Source organism: Pinus tabuliformis, chromosome 3_2 (assembly GCF_031772625.1).
Source record: "Pinus tabuliformis cultivar Carrire ecotype Pingquan chromosome 3_2, CPIR1, whole genome shotgun sequence".
Taxonomy (NCBI): domain Eukaryota; kingdom Viridiplantae; phylum Streptophyta; class Pinopsida; order Pinales; family Pinaceae; genus Pinus; species Pinus tabuliformis.
Genome location: NC_142302.1, coordinates 1,094,653,959 through 1,094,669,361, shown reverse-complemented (window position 1 = coordinate 1,094,669,361; position 15,403 = coordinate 1,094,653,959).

Here is a 15,403-nt window from a genome sequence, read left to right as displayed (position 1 = left end):
CAATGAAGAAACTATGAGTCAAAACTTTGCCTTGGTTATGCAGAAAGAGTTCGAAATGTCACTTCTTGGAGAATTGACATATTTTCTTGGATTGCAAATCCAACAAAATGAAGGAGGTATCTTCTTGTCTCAAACCAAATACCTCAAGCAGATCTTGAAGAAGTATGGCATGGAAGAGTCAAAACCAGTATGTACACCCATGGTTACAGGATGCAGCCTCAGTGCAAATGATGAATCAGCAGCAGTTCACCAACCCACTTATAGATCCATGATTGGGAGTTTGCTTTATTTGGCAGGTACTCGACCAGATATTACTCATGCAGTAGGGATGGTTGGAAGATTTCAAGCCAACCCAAAGGAAACCCATCTTCAGGCAGTCAAAAGAATCTTCAAATATCTTCAAGGGACCCAAAACTATGGCTTATGGTATCCTAGAAATACAGATCTCACTCTTCATGCTTACACAGATGCAGATTGGGCTGGAAGTGTGGATGATAGGAAAAGCACAAGTGGAGGTGCTTTCTTCATGGGTTCCAGATTAGTGTCTTGGTTCAGCAAGAAGCAAAGTTCGATTGCCTTATCTACAGCTGAAGCAGAATATGTGGCTGCAGCATCTTGTTGCACACAACTTCTTTGGATGATGCAGACCTTGCAGGACTTTCAAATCACTTGCACTCCACCTGTCTCTATCTTATGTGATAATACAAGTGCAATCAGCATTTCAAAGAATCCAGTCATGCACTCAAAGACCAAGCACATACCAATCAAGTACCATTTTCTTCGGGAACAAGTGCTTGAGCAGAAGGTCAAATTGGAGTATGTTCCTTCTAAGGAGCAAGTTGCTGATATTCTCACAAAACCACTGCCCAGGGAAACTTTTGAATATCTCAGACAAAAGCTGGGAGTAGTTGATGCTTCATCCTGTTGTTGAAATTTGTTTGTTCTACAGAAAAGTTGGTATACGCAGGTTACAGAAGGGATATGAGCGTATACACGCGGATTTATGTTGAGTAAGTCGCGTGTATGCTGGACGCTTGTTGCAGAAAGAATATCCGCGTACATACGCTGCTTTATACAGGATAAAACGCGTATATAAAGTTCTGAACAGCAAAGGAAAACTCTGAAGTTCTGAACAGCAATAGGAATGTCAGAAGTATTCAGGCACAGTTTCAGGGAGTGCAACAGGCACAGGTTCAGGGGGAGCAGCTCAAAAGTCTCATAAAGCATTGTTGGCATTCAGATGTTTTGGTTGATTGGTTTAAGAAGGAGCTCAGAAAGAAATTCTCGTTGCTGATCTAACAAGATGTTTATCAGATGCTGATGGTGTCTTTCCTAAGTCTTGGTCTAGATCTGTTGTCTCTATGTCATGTATCTCTCTTGTCTCTTTTATGGTGTCAAGGTCATGTAACGGCCTTTGTTGGTTTCCCCACTATGCCTGGGATGAATGATGAAATGTTCATGTATTATCATGGTTAGGTGGATGAGTCAATATTGATGTATCCCCACTTGGTTGGGTGGATGAGTCATTTTTTTGTATATCCTCACTTAGTTGAGAAGTGGATGTATGTATGAGTCTTTGGTTATAGGAAGGTCTTTTATGATGAATAGAGTCATGTTCTTCTTGAAGAACATCTTTTGCAGATCTTGCCTACAGTCAAGGGGAGCATGAACAGCACTTGGTGAGCAGGATGGATAGACTGGTACTCTTTGGCATTCACAAAGGGGAGCACACTTGGGATTTCAGCATGTACTCAGGGGGAGTATGGACAGCAGTATGGACAGCAGAAGGATTACCAAGGAAGAGAATATCTTGGTCCTCCCTTTGCCCTTGATGTCAAAGGGGGAGAGTGACTTGGTGTGGTGGTTGCCATCAAGTCCAAAGCGGGAGATTGTTGGCATTATGGTTCAAGTGTTGTCCTTGATGGCAACTCACTCAGTGGATGGTACAGGTGCTCAAAGGTTAGTACAGGTGATGGCAACTTAATCAGAAGACAGATCTCAGTACAGCATGGCAAGAAAGCTCATACACGCTGTTTCGTTAAGCCCAAGTCGCGTGTACACGCAAGTTCGATTCATAAAAAGCGCGTGTATGTGGAAAGGTTCCTTTGGTTCATGGTGGTTAGACCTTGGAAGTTGTGCCTATGATTTCGGACCATTATGTCTCGACGGGCGTGTCGATCCCTAGTTTTAAAGTTGATGGTATTGTGTTACTATGGTTTTGGCTCTTGGTATTGAGAAAGGCCTAAGGCTATATAAGGAGAAGAAGATCATTAGGCAAATATCATCTTTCGACAAGGCATGAATATCTAAGAGAGAAAGAGATCTGATATGCAGGTTCTGAGTTGGTTGATCTGAGCTAAGGAGAGATCTCATCGGTTGATGGAGAACTAGATCTAAGGAGAGATCGGGATCAAATGGTTTGAAATGCACTATCATGTTATGGTTGATTATGCGTATTTCTAGATCTGCATATTGTCGCAATGTTACGTTCTGAGTCTAACTAATATCTGGTACAGCTGCAAGTTGAGAAAGTTTATTTTTAGATCTGTACGCAGGTTGGCTTCGGTAAAAGCGCGTGTATACGCGGTTTCTGCTCATTAAAGTAGCGTATATCTTTTGAAGCTTGATTTGGGTTTACAGTGGGATCTGACTGTTATTACAGAGTTCTGTAGTCTGCTCTGTGTTCTGGTAACTGGTGATTGACAGGGTTCAGTGGCTCAGTGATTCAAAGTTGGTTGTTTTATGCTTCAATGATCTGTTGTGAAAATTGAATGAATTATGGTCTTCAGATTGTAATGTTGTGCTTCAGGAATATCCAAGTCTGAAAATGTATGAAAAGTGATACCTGGAAGAAGGAAGATTGTAGGTCAGCACCTACGTACTAGTATCTTGGCTAGTACAAAAGCAAAAGGGGGTTGGAGCTCCCTTCCAAGGAAGTTTGGAGAACGAGAGAAGGTTGAAGCCTTCTGCAGGTTGTAGCCTGCGTACTGGTATAAGGCTGCACCAGTACAAAAGATTGTAAACTGAAGTTTCATATTAAGAAAGATAGAGACAACTTGCAGCAGGTGGTTTTCACCCACATTGGGTTTCCACCTTATATCTTGGTGTTCATGTGTGTGGCTTTTTATCTGTTCTGTTATACTGCACATGTTTACTGTTAATATGATGAATAATTTCCTGATGCACTTAATTGAAGAATAAGCCAACTAAATTGTGAGTTTTCTGCTTATACGCTGTTTTACTTCGTCACAGTAGCGTGTACACGCTGGTTCACTTAACTGAAGTAGCGTATATGTTTTGGGCATTTGAAAAGTTTGATTAATTTGATAATACTGATTCACCCCCCCTCTCAGTATTATTTCCAACAAAAGGACCTCGATTAAACAATCACTGAGGAAAATCCTTGTAGAACTACGGAGTAGGGAGAAAACAGATCTGCAGGAAAATCCAATGTAGCCCCAAGATCTAGATGAGGAAGAATCAGCTGGTGGATTTGTGGATATAAGTGTAGATGAGGTGGAAACAATCTAGGTTTCCACCCTATATGCTGCATAGGAAACCAACTACGAAGGTGATGAAGGACCTAGATTATGTTGGAAATAATACTGAGAGGGGGGGGGGTGAATCAGTATTATCACATTAATAAAACTTTTTCATTTTCATAATCAGATTCATATATGCTACTTCCACAACTTCTTATGATTAAGTTATTTGATCTTCAATGAGTGCATTAGAACATTATCAACCATATTATCAGATAACAGATGTTGTAATAGAGAATAGATCATCACACATAAGGCACACACATGAACACCATGATATAAGGTGGAAACCTAATGCGGGAGAAAAACCACCTGCTGCAAGTCATCTCAATATTCTTCTTAATAAGAAAATCCTTTTACAATATTTGTACTGGTGCAGTCTTATACCAGTACGGGAGCTACAACCCCCTTTGCCGATCCATTTACTAGTACGCAGGCTGCTACCTGCTACAATGCTCCAAAGATCTCCCTTAGCTTTTGTACTAGCTTAGATACTAGTACATAAGCGCTGGCCTACAATCTTCTCTCCTCCAGGTACCACGTTTCATCAATTTTTAGACTGGATACACTGAAGCACAACACATAATCTGAAAGGCCACTTTTCATCCAATTTTCATACTGGACCCAACAACAACATTGAAGCTTATAATCAAACAACCTTCTGAATCACCCAATCACCAGATCCATACATATACAATGATATTATGAGAGTTATCAACCAGATCTAGTACATAAAGATAAGTCATTAATCATGCTATTATCTGAACTCAGTACCAGTAACTAAACATCAGTTATGCACCCAAAACCCTGCAGAATAGTCAAAGGCAGTTAAAACAAATTTTGAGCAGGGATTGCAACTTCACTGGTATAGATCTGCGGATATCTGTACTACCTCCGCACCTGCGCCTTCTGTGGCACCTCCGCACTACGCCTTATGTGGCGCCTCTGCACTGCGCCTTCTGTGGCGCCTCTGCATTGCACCTTCTGTGGCACCTCCGCACTGCGCCTTCTGTGGCGCCTCTGTGGTGTCTCCGCACTGCGCCTTCTGTGGCGCCTCCGCACTACGCCTTCTGTGGCGCCTCCGCACTGCGCCTTCTGTGGCACCTCTGTGGCGTCTCCGCACTGCGCCTTCTGTGGCGCCTCTGCACTGCGCCTTCTGTGGCGCCTCTGTGGCGTCTCCACACTGCGCCTTCTATGGCGCCTCTGTGGCATCTCCGCACTGCGTCTTCTGTGGCGCCTCCGCACTGCGCCTTCTGTGGCGCCTCCGCACTGTGCCTTCTGTGGCGCCTCTGTGGCGTCTCCGCACTGCGCCTTCTCTGGCGTCTCCGCACTGCGCCTTCTGTGGCGCCTCCGCACTACACCTTCTGTGGCGCCTCCGCACTGCGCCTTCTGTGGCGCCTCTGTGGCGTCTCCACACTGCACCTTCTGTGGCGCCTCCGCACTGCGCTTTCTGTGGCGCCTCTGTGGCGTCTCTGCACTGCACCTTCTGTGGCGCCTCTGTGGCGTCTCCGCACTGCGTCTTCTGTGGCGCCTCCGCACTGCGCCTTCTGTGGCGCCTCCGCATTGCGCCTTCTGTGGCGCCTCCACACTGCGCCTTCTGTGGCGCCTCTGTGGCATCTCCGCACTGCGCCTTCTGTGGCGCCTCTATGGCGTCTCCGCACTGTGCCTTCTGTGGCGCCTCCGCACTGCGCCTTTTGTGGCGCCTCCGCACTTCCTCAGCTGCAGCGCTCGAGAGATCACCCTTCACAGATTCGCTTTCAACTTCCCTTTCATAGATCAAACTTTTAAAACAATAACCCCATCACAATATTCCAGATCTAACACTTTATCAGATATTCGATAATTCAGAAGATGCTTTGCCAAATGATCTCCTTCCTCTTTTATAGTCTTAGGCCTTTCACAATACCACGGGCCAAAACCATAGGATCAAAAACTGTTGGACTAATACCATGAACCAACCATGAAATTGCGTGAGATCAACACTTTTGACGAGATACCATGGTCCAAAACCATAGGTTCAAATACCAAGGACTAACTACCATGGACCAAAGGTAAGTTCTCCAATGTATACGCACTTTTCCTCATAGGTTCAAATACCAAGGACTAACTACCATGGACCAAAGGTAAGTTCTCCAACATGAAAGTGCGTGAACTTTTTCTCTACATGAAATAAACTTTTCTCTACATGAAATAAACTTTTCTCTGCATAAAAGTGCGTGAACTTTTCTCTACATGAAATAAACTTTTCTCTGCATATAAGTGCGTGAACTTTTCTCTACATAGAATAAGCTTTTCTCTGCATATAAGTGCGTGAACTTTTCTCCACTATAATTTATCATCTGAGATGAGTGGGTTGCCATCAAGTACAACATATGTATCATAAAGCCATACCAGAATCATAATGCCAACAGATTACACTAGATACAAGGTATTTACACACATGTTACCTGAGGAAGTACCAATTGAGGGGGAGTTGTTGGCCAAGGTGCCACACCAACACATGCAGGATTGGAATTTGAATGATCGTGACAAGTATCCCCAATTCGAGCCTAGAAAGTACCTTCAATCTGTTTATTACGAAGAAGATGGAGTGACAAGGGTTGAACCAATGAAGTGGGTAGCCAGGATTCAGCATGTTGGGTTGTTGAACATGATTTATGTTCCACATTTTGGGCGTAGCAACATAAACACAATTTGTGTGTGCCAACTACTGGCATTGGTACATGATGGGCATCTATGGCTTGGAGAGCCAATTCCAATTGACAATATGTTAATCCAAAGGATTACTACGCTGCCTCATCAAGGAGTGAACCCCAATGATGCATTTTTTGGGAAATCTCAAGAGAAGAAGTTGGTTGATCAAATGAAGAATGACTATGGCATCGTTAAGAAGTCCTTTGGCTATTCTATTAGTTACATTAACAATGAGGTTGTGTGTTTTTCCATGTCCATTTTGGCTAGTAAAATCATGAGGAAGTGTCAGGTAGACGAAGTGTTGACCCAAAGTCATATCCTTGGCTGCACAGTGCAGCAAGGGGGTTCAAATTAATTGGGTCGGGTACCTCTGTCAAGAGTTTTTGGATGATTTCCTCAAAGCACAGGAAGAAGGGAATACATTCCATTACGCATGGTTATTATTCTTAATCGCATTGGTAGCATGGTGAACACCAGAGGATTCATAGTTCCCTAATGTGGAACCTGATGTGTGTGAGGCTACAAATTTTTCCTCGTTATGGGCCTCTAAGGACTCAACCTGAGTTATGGAGAACAAAATATTTTGGGTTCTCTTTGAGATGGACCTGCACACAATCATCAAGCAAAGACCGAGATTTTCACCAGCATTATTTCAAGAGTTTGGTGACGTTCTTTCTTTTAAAGCGGACTTTCACAATGTCTCTATCTGCGCCAAGAAATATTTGGAGAAGGTACAACATCAACTACCATACTTAGTGTTTGAAGATGACATCTTGATGGTCATCAGTATGTGTTTGAGTAATTCTCTTACCCGAACAACTGTAAAAGTGACTGAGAAAGTAGGAATGAGTGTGTAAGCAAAAAAATCAGCAGCCAAAAAGGATACTAGGAAAGTGCCTCCAATGGTCACCATTGACCTCGAGGGAAAGACTACCGAGCCCGTAGTCGAGCAAGAGACTGGTGAAGGGGAACAGGGTGGTGGAGACCCTAATGTAGACACGGAGGACATTAATTCCCCATTTATAATAAAGAAGCAGAAGAAGCAGAGTGTTGGCAGTGCGTGGAAGAAGCAGAAGTCAGATAAATCTACCAGCGTCGAAGCTTTGGTCCTCACTGAGGGGGACTTTGATGAAATTGGTGACACTATCCATGCTACAAAAAAGGAGATGTGGGGGAACATCAAGGATCAATATAGGGCAGTTTTGACAAAGGTCTAGCATGGCCTTAAAGAATTGCAGGTGCAGATGAGCGTGCTTCAAGCGAGTGTGGTTCAGGCGAACTTGAAGCAAGCGAGTGTGGTACCTTTGACAGACGAGCTCACTGTAGACCTCCAAGTAGTCAAATTTCCAAAAGGATCACTACATGTCGAGGCTGTAGATGAAAGGGAGCACGTCCAAAACTTGAAGAATCTGAGCCTAAATCTTGCGGCGCTCCCCCTTTAGACGTTGCACGAGCTTCATCAGGGTGTCACAAATGAGCTCAAAATATGAGAGAAGCGAGCTTTGTAGGTCATTAACGAAGTTAAAATAAATAACCAACAGATGTTCAAGGAGAAGAATAAAGTGATGCAGGATCACGAGGAGGTAGCTGCACGTGGTCAACGGCTAGAAGAGGCCATAAACAAAGAGTGCAGTGAGCTTCCCAAACTCTAGATCCAAGCCGAGGCAGCTTCAATAGAAAAGATTTAGAAACTAGCTGTGGCACTTAGATAATCAAAGGAATAGGTGGGTAAGGTTTTCTTAGAACTATAGATGTAGATTACAGAGCTTTAGATGAAGTTGTAACCTACAACACTAGCAAAAGTTCATGAGCAGCGCGAAGCTGTCATAAAAAATGCTAAGGTTCAAATAGAGACTATACTCAAGGACTGTAGACAACTTTTTGAAGATAAAATGGAAGTGTGTGCCTTGCTATAAGAGGAACCACAGGTGCAGAAGATATAAGTAGAGACTAGAGACAAAAAATTGCAGTTCGACGAGCTTAAATCCACAGCGCAGACCTTAGCGCCTGTGAAACAATTCACTCATCTCCAAGAAGGAATAATTTTACAGGGATAGATGGATGAGATGTGGAGAAAGGCATAGATCATCTCTGTGGAGATGCAGCCTTGGGAAGATGAGGCCTGCTAGCTCTCACAGGAAGTAGAGGGAAAACTGAATAGCATGCAGCAAACCCAGCGGACAATTGGCCTCATGGAAGAGGGGCCGACCACAGAGAATCTCATGGATGAAGTTCAACAGGCTACAAATAAATGCACAATAACATTCCATCCATTACAAGCTACATACAGAGTCCTAAAATAAAATATTGATGACATACCAGCTGAGTGACTCGAGGATGAGTCACATCTTTGTGCTTGGGGCCTGTTGGGTGGGGGTCCCATGGGTCTAAGTTTTGTCCGAGTCATGTAAATTCTTTGCATTTTTAGGAGCAGAGAGTGATTATTGCAGTGTTATAAGAGTCAAAGGGACTTTAGGGGAGGTCAAAGCCCCTCTTTTGTAAAAGGATTGGATTACTTAGAGGATTTTGAGCTCCACCCATGGTTTGCAGACCATGGTATTGTAATGGTAGAAGCATATAAAAAGGGATGCTTTTGCAAGTCTAAGTGATAGAACTGAATTGATGAATTATGTTTGAGTCTTTTTTGTAAGATCTTTCTGTAGTTAGGCAAAGGGGAACACTCTTGCAACTTTGTATGAGGAGACCTTGGTAAGTTTGGAGCTGAGTGTGTAGGCCCCTGCAGCTATGTGCGTAGGGTCAAAAGGATTGTAACTGGGAAGACTTGACTAATAAAAAAGAATTGGAGCATAAATCCATGTATTTCTGTATGGTCGCATAATTTCTATGTTTTAGCCTGTTTATGGTTTGTTTTATATATTTCTTCTGCAATTGCATCGTGAAGGTCCAAATATTGTTTTATATGCTGAATAATACATGTAAGAATAGTTTCACATAGTTCGCTACTCTGTCAAGTAGAAAATATCCTTATGTTTTTACTAATAAGGTTAAGGGTTCACGAAGGTCAGATTAAGCCCTAAATCGTTAAGAACCTTATAGTGACACTGCATAGTCCCTCTAGATGCAGAAACATGGTTTTAGCATCCCCAAATATTGCCTCAGGTGAGACTGTGGTCTCTATGAGCAGGTCATTGCTGAAAGGGTTGGTGGTAGAGGGTTTTGTTGGTTAGCACAACTAAGTCTGAACTTGGGTCTAAGGCCCTGAAGTCAACAACCCAAGAGAAAAGACAAAGCATGGTGGAAATGAGGCCCACATGGCAAATGGGACTCCTATTCCAAACGATGTGAGGTCTAATTGGGAATTCACACTAGGGAGATACCCTTACTATTGGTGGTACATTTTCCCCTATCAACATGACCCTAAAAAAAATTAGGTTCCTCAAATTTCAAATCTCAAGGCTGAAGTTCAATGAACCTTGTGATATAGGGTCTAGGGAGCAATGTAAAAATATTCTTTTTGTAGAGATCCCATTGTTTCTGAACCCTAATAGTTTTCTAATATTCCTATGAACCTTGACACTTATTGTAGGCTCAAAATTTGGTGAATATATTCTCTCAATGCCAAATTGTCTTTTCTAACTAAATCTCGAGAAGGAAATATAATGTTGGCATGGGTTTGTTTTTTACATTGCACACACTGACAGAATATGTAAATAGTTTAGGATCAATAATCACAAGATTTGTTTCCTCACCACTGAAACCCTTTCCCTTTATGCATTAACAATCATGTCTCAATTTGTTGAAGTAAGTGGTTTTTCATTCCATGATAATTAATGTGTAGTAGGTGGAGACCTTTGTCAATCATGGTGAGAACATATTTTCCTTAGCACTAAGTTACATTTGAGATTTGATCTTCTCCACCTCAAATTAAAAAAAATCAATATCTCAATGGGATCAAGTATGCACCCCATCATCCTTTATTCATTTTTTATCACATCAAGAGAAGTAAAATGCATTATGCATCCTTAGTTTCCTTTTTTATCACACCAAGAATTTGTTATGGTAGCTTATGTTTCCACTATTGAGGTTAAGTTTTCTTTTCATTTCAGCAAAAGGAGGTCACTTGATATAGAGACTATATCTAATGATGTTGAAGGCCTATAGAGTGATAATGTTGGCCTAAGGGTATCAATAAAAACTATAGGACATCTCCCTAATACAAGAAAGTATGTTCACACAAGGAGGGAAAGGGGACATGAGGTTTCCACATAAATAAAAGACCCACTAACCCTTGAGGAGTTGAAAAATATCCTCAAATATGTGAATAATGTTATCAATAAAGTCAAGTACTTGTAGGTAGCCTATTATTTTCAGGGAACTTCACTTGGATCTCAAAAGTTCCTTATTAGAAGCTAGCCATAGTTTATAAGGCCTCCACATGGGTTTTTAATCGATACATGTGATAAAATTCGACTAAGGGAAATAAGGGGTACAATAAGAATGATGTGTATCACCTACTAAAATCACCAAGTATATACCCAAACCATCAATATGACACACTTATTTGATAAAATTATGAAATACCATGGAACAAATCTGCTTAGAACTTATAGCCAAAGCATCAAGAGTTATAATGGAGTTCTTAAGTGATCACCATAAAAATAATATACATTGGAGATATCAAATACATATGGATCATGCATATAAAGCTAAATGTGGTAGCTAAAGCAACCTCTTCCTACACCTAGTGTCCTAGATGGATAATGCAAGGTGTCATCAAACCAATTATACATCCATGAATTACATATAGATCCATATATATCAATTGGAAAATGATCAATGTTACAAGAATCATAAGGGATGAGATGACAATCAAAATTTTAGAATATCCTCTAAAAACCCATACAGAAAGTGGGGTAACAGATCTCATGACATCCAACTTGTGATCTACGATGGGAAATCCTCACAATTCTCTCTAAAGAAAGATGTCACATTGAGGGGGTCAAGAAAAGGTATCATGCCTCACCAATTTGATAGTTGAAAATTTTTGAATATTGGTTTGTTAATTTTGGCCCTAAGTAGGAAAGGAAACATGGAAGGAGGTGACCCCCTTGGAAGAGTTCAAAAGGGGAAGGCCACATAAGGCCTTATATAAATATTTAAATCCAAGGATATCCCTAATAAAAAGAGCTAGACATGTATTGAAATAATGGATACAACGACTCATCCAATTCTTGATAAAGACAATAGAACATCCCTTGAACCTCATAATAAATGGGGCATATATAGATGAGGTGATCCTCTAACTCTATCTTGTGTGTATGGAAAACATAGTAGATGTTATAGAGAAGAGGAAGATCATGATGATTAGTTTCAACATGACGACAATGTAAACCCACCTCAAACCCACCAACGGGGATATAAAGGGCAACATCTAGTGCTCTTCGTGTACATGAGTTAAATAATAAGTCCCCCTCTCATTTTCATGAATTGTTCCTAGTAAAAATCCATCTTAGAGTCTAGGCCATGGAAAGATGAATTCCAAGCACACTAAATGGATTGTCTATAAATAACCTCTCTAACAACCTGACACAAACATACAATTATGTAATTTACATTGGAGGTTTATATCACTTTCATTGTCTTATAAATTTAATCTCTCTCCCACAAAAATGTGTCATGATCCATTGCAATGATGCATAAACCGTACTAGAGAACAACCTCATGATGTAAAAGGAATATAAAAGTGATGTAAATTTAATAGTTCCCCACATTCACCCCCTAGCTCACCACTCATGGCTAATGTGAGGCTATTTCAAGCATTGATGTGGATAATATCAATTTATTTTCTCTTATGTATAGTATTCTACATTGACACAATTGAGTTTTTCTAGCAAACGAAGTATTTGTATCGAGGGTTCGCTCCTTATGGATTAGGGCTAGAGAGGCCTTGTCTTTATGAGTGATCTTTTAATTTCCAACTCCTTATGTGGGAGAGCACTACAACCTCCATCTCAACATGAAGTGTAGATATTATGAGCAATTTAGATCAAGGCTTTGAAAATCATCTAGTTGTTCTACAATCGCTATACATGGTAATAAGGGCATTACTCACAAACACATCCCCTCTAGACCAATATCTAGTCTATAAAAGTAAAATAGTCTCAATATACTATGTTCGAGGTGAAGGATTTTCCTAGGAGATCAGTGCATTAGTTTGAGGTGTTGTTTTTGTCCATGGTTGTTCAGTGGTTAAGGGCTTCTGGGGTTAAGGGCTAAGGGACAAGGGATTGGGGGTCAAGTAATTTAGGTGTTAAGGGCTCAAGAGTTAGAGGATTTAGGTGTTAGCGGTTAATGGTTTAGGGGTTAAGGTTTTTAGGGGTTATGGGTTAGGTTTTAAGGGTCACAGGTTAAGAGGATAAGGGGTTACATCTTAGGGGGTTCATGGATTCTAGGTTAAGGGTTAGTGGTTTAAGGTTTTAATGGATCAAGGGGTTAATGGGTTATGGTTTATGAGTGTAGGGCTTAAGGGATTATGGCTTGGGGGTTAGTGGGATATGAAATTTAGTGGTTATGGGTTAAGGGCATATGGGTTGTGATAATGGGACCCCTAATCCCATTATCAACACTATTGGGTGTTCCCATATCAATTTCTCTCATTGTCTTCCCTCTAGGCCCCCTAGCCTCTATGAAATCAGGTCCTAATCTCCCTTCTCATTCTCTAATTCTAGGATTATAGATATTAGTAATCCATGTTTGGACCTCCCACTTCTACCCATCCATTCTACCTTTGTGTCCCTTCGCCTCATTCAATACACCATAAGATACCCCTCCTACCTTTTTGGTCATACCATTCCACTTATCCTAATGTTATGAACCCCCAAATTTGGTCCCAATGCCCCTACAACTACACCCTTGGCCCCCCTTGGCTAAGGGCTTATAGGTTGTGATAAGGAATCCCCTTATCACAACTATTGGGGTTCCCCTATCAACTTCAATTACATGACATATAAGAGAAATTGAAAGAAAAGACAAGGAACATGGAAAAATGGAAGTATTTGTTGAAGAATTAATTGAATGGAAAGCTACTATGGAGGTGGGGAAATAAAATGATGGATTTGATCCAAAACTGGCCAACAATGTAAGAATTACATGTGTAGACTATTTAATTTTTTATGTATGTTTGACCTATGTTTGACAATAAGGTTGAGTTTGACCTATGTTTTCTCCTCTTGATGTATCTTCTACCAACACATAGGTTGAGAGTATTAGTGTAATTATATTTATAATTAATCCCTACCTAAAGAATAGGGTGGTATTCTCACCAAATGTAAAAGGGAGGCCCAATTGTAAGATGACCTTAGTCATTTTTGTATTGAAGGCACAAAAAAGGGGGTCAAAAGGGGATGAACATAGATATGGATACTTAAATATTGCACCATTCATGTATTTGAGGAATGCTTGTGTGAGTTTCAAATAGACTTGGAATACAATAAGGAAATTTGAATGTTATTTTGAGCATGTTGTGGACATAACCTTTGAGAAAGATTATAAAATTGTATGGGACTGCTACCCATACATTTGGTAAGAGAAGGGCCTAGTGTTAAAGAATGATGACAACTAAAGGGACAACCTTATATCCTATTTTTATTTTGAGTGGACATGAATCACATTTGTGCTATGCATGGAGATGAACCTTACTTGATTCCTACGAACTTAGATGCATCTTTGGACATTAGAAGACCATATTGCTACACTTTCAAAGAAAATATGTGGAGGATATTTGGGGGGAATGTGACTATCCAAAAAATGTAGATTAGATTTGGGTACCTTGTGGCTCTTTTCTTTACAGGACCAAGTAGTGCTTAGAGATTGTATTTGAGGGGGTTCATAGACCAAGACCTAATATGACCAAGATGACTAGTGTTGGAGCACCTATGTTTTGGAAGAATGCCTTAGGGGTTCTAGGAGTTAAGGGGTTTATGAATAAGGTTTTTAGGGGTTAGGGGTAAAGGGTAAAGGGTTAGATCTTAGGGGGTTTAGTGTTTATGGGGTTAAGGGCCAAGGGGTAGAGGTCTAGGGGGTTTAGGGGTTAGTAGTTAATTACTTAGTGGTTAAGAGGTTTCGAGGTTAAGGGTTAAGCAGCAAGGGCTTAGGGGTCAGGGGGTTTAGGTGTTACGGGCTTAAGGGTTATGTGTCAATGGGTTAAGGGGTTAACGGTTAAGGGTTAAGGTTGAGGGATTAAGAGGATAATGGGGAATGAATTAGGGGTTTTACGAATGCTAGGTTAGGGGTTTTGGGTTAAAGGGTTAGTGGGTTAGGTTTTAAGGGATCAAGGGGTTAATAGGTTACAATTTATGAGTGAGGGGTTAATGGATTTTGGTTTGGGGGTTAAGGGGATATGGAATTTAGTGGTTATGGGTTAAGGTCTTATGGGTTGTGATAATGAGGCCCATAATCCCCTTATCACAACTATTTAGGGTTCCCTTATAAATTTCTCTTGTTTCCTTGCCTCAAAACCCCCTATCCTTTATGCCATTAGGTCATAATCCCCCTTCTCATTCTCTAATGATAGGATTATAGACCTTAGTAAGCCATGCTTGGACCTCCCACCCCATCCATGTGATCTAAAATTGGAGTAAGTGATTTCTCCGTATTTTCCAAAATCAAACAAAACAAAAATAAGACCCTGTTGACACTTTGCATAGTAAAATGGGTCTTGAATGAATAGGTTTTTCCAATGTCTCTTCAAGTCATGAACTAGTCCTCACATGTAACTTAATATAAGCAACATAACAACATATAACTCATGTGGGAATAATAAAGAGATAACAAAAGATTTGTTGACGTAGTTCACTTCTCCTGGGCTACATCTCCGAGCCTACCAACATAGCTAGACCACTCATATATGCACTAGAAACATTGGAGTACATAAAAAATTAGCTAATGATAAATAAGTGGCTATTACCCATACAAGGTAATTTTCTCCTACAAATAACTCTCACAAACAACAACTCAAAGCATCTCCTACAAACATGTTATACTCCAACTGAAATGAGCTAAAATGAGAATGTGAGCTCTTCAATTCCACATTAAAGCACATAACAAAACTTCCCTTGACATAACATAATGATAAATGTGAACCTAAGATGAACCCTGCAAGTTACATCTATTGTAGTAGACTTCTAAAGATGATAATTCCCCTACAA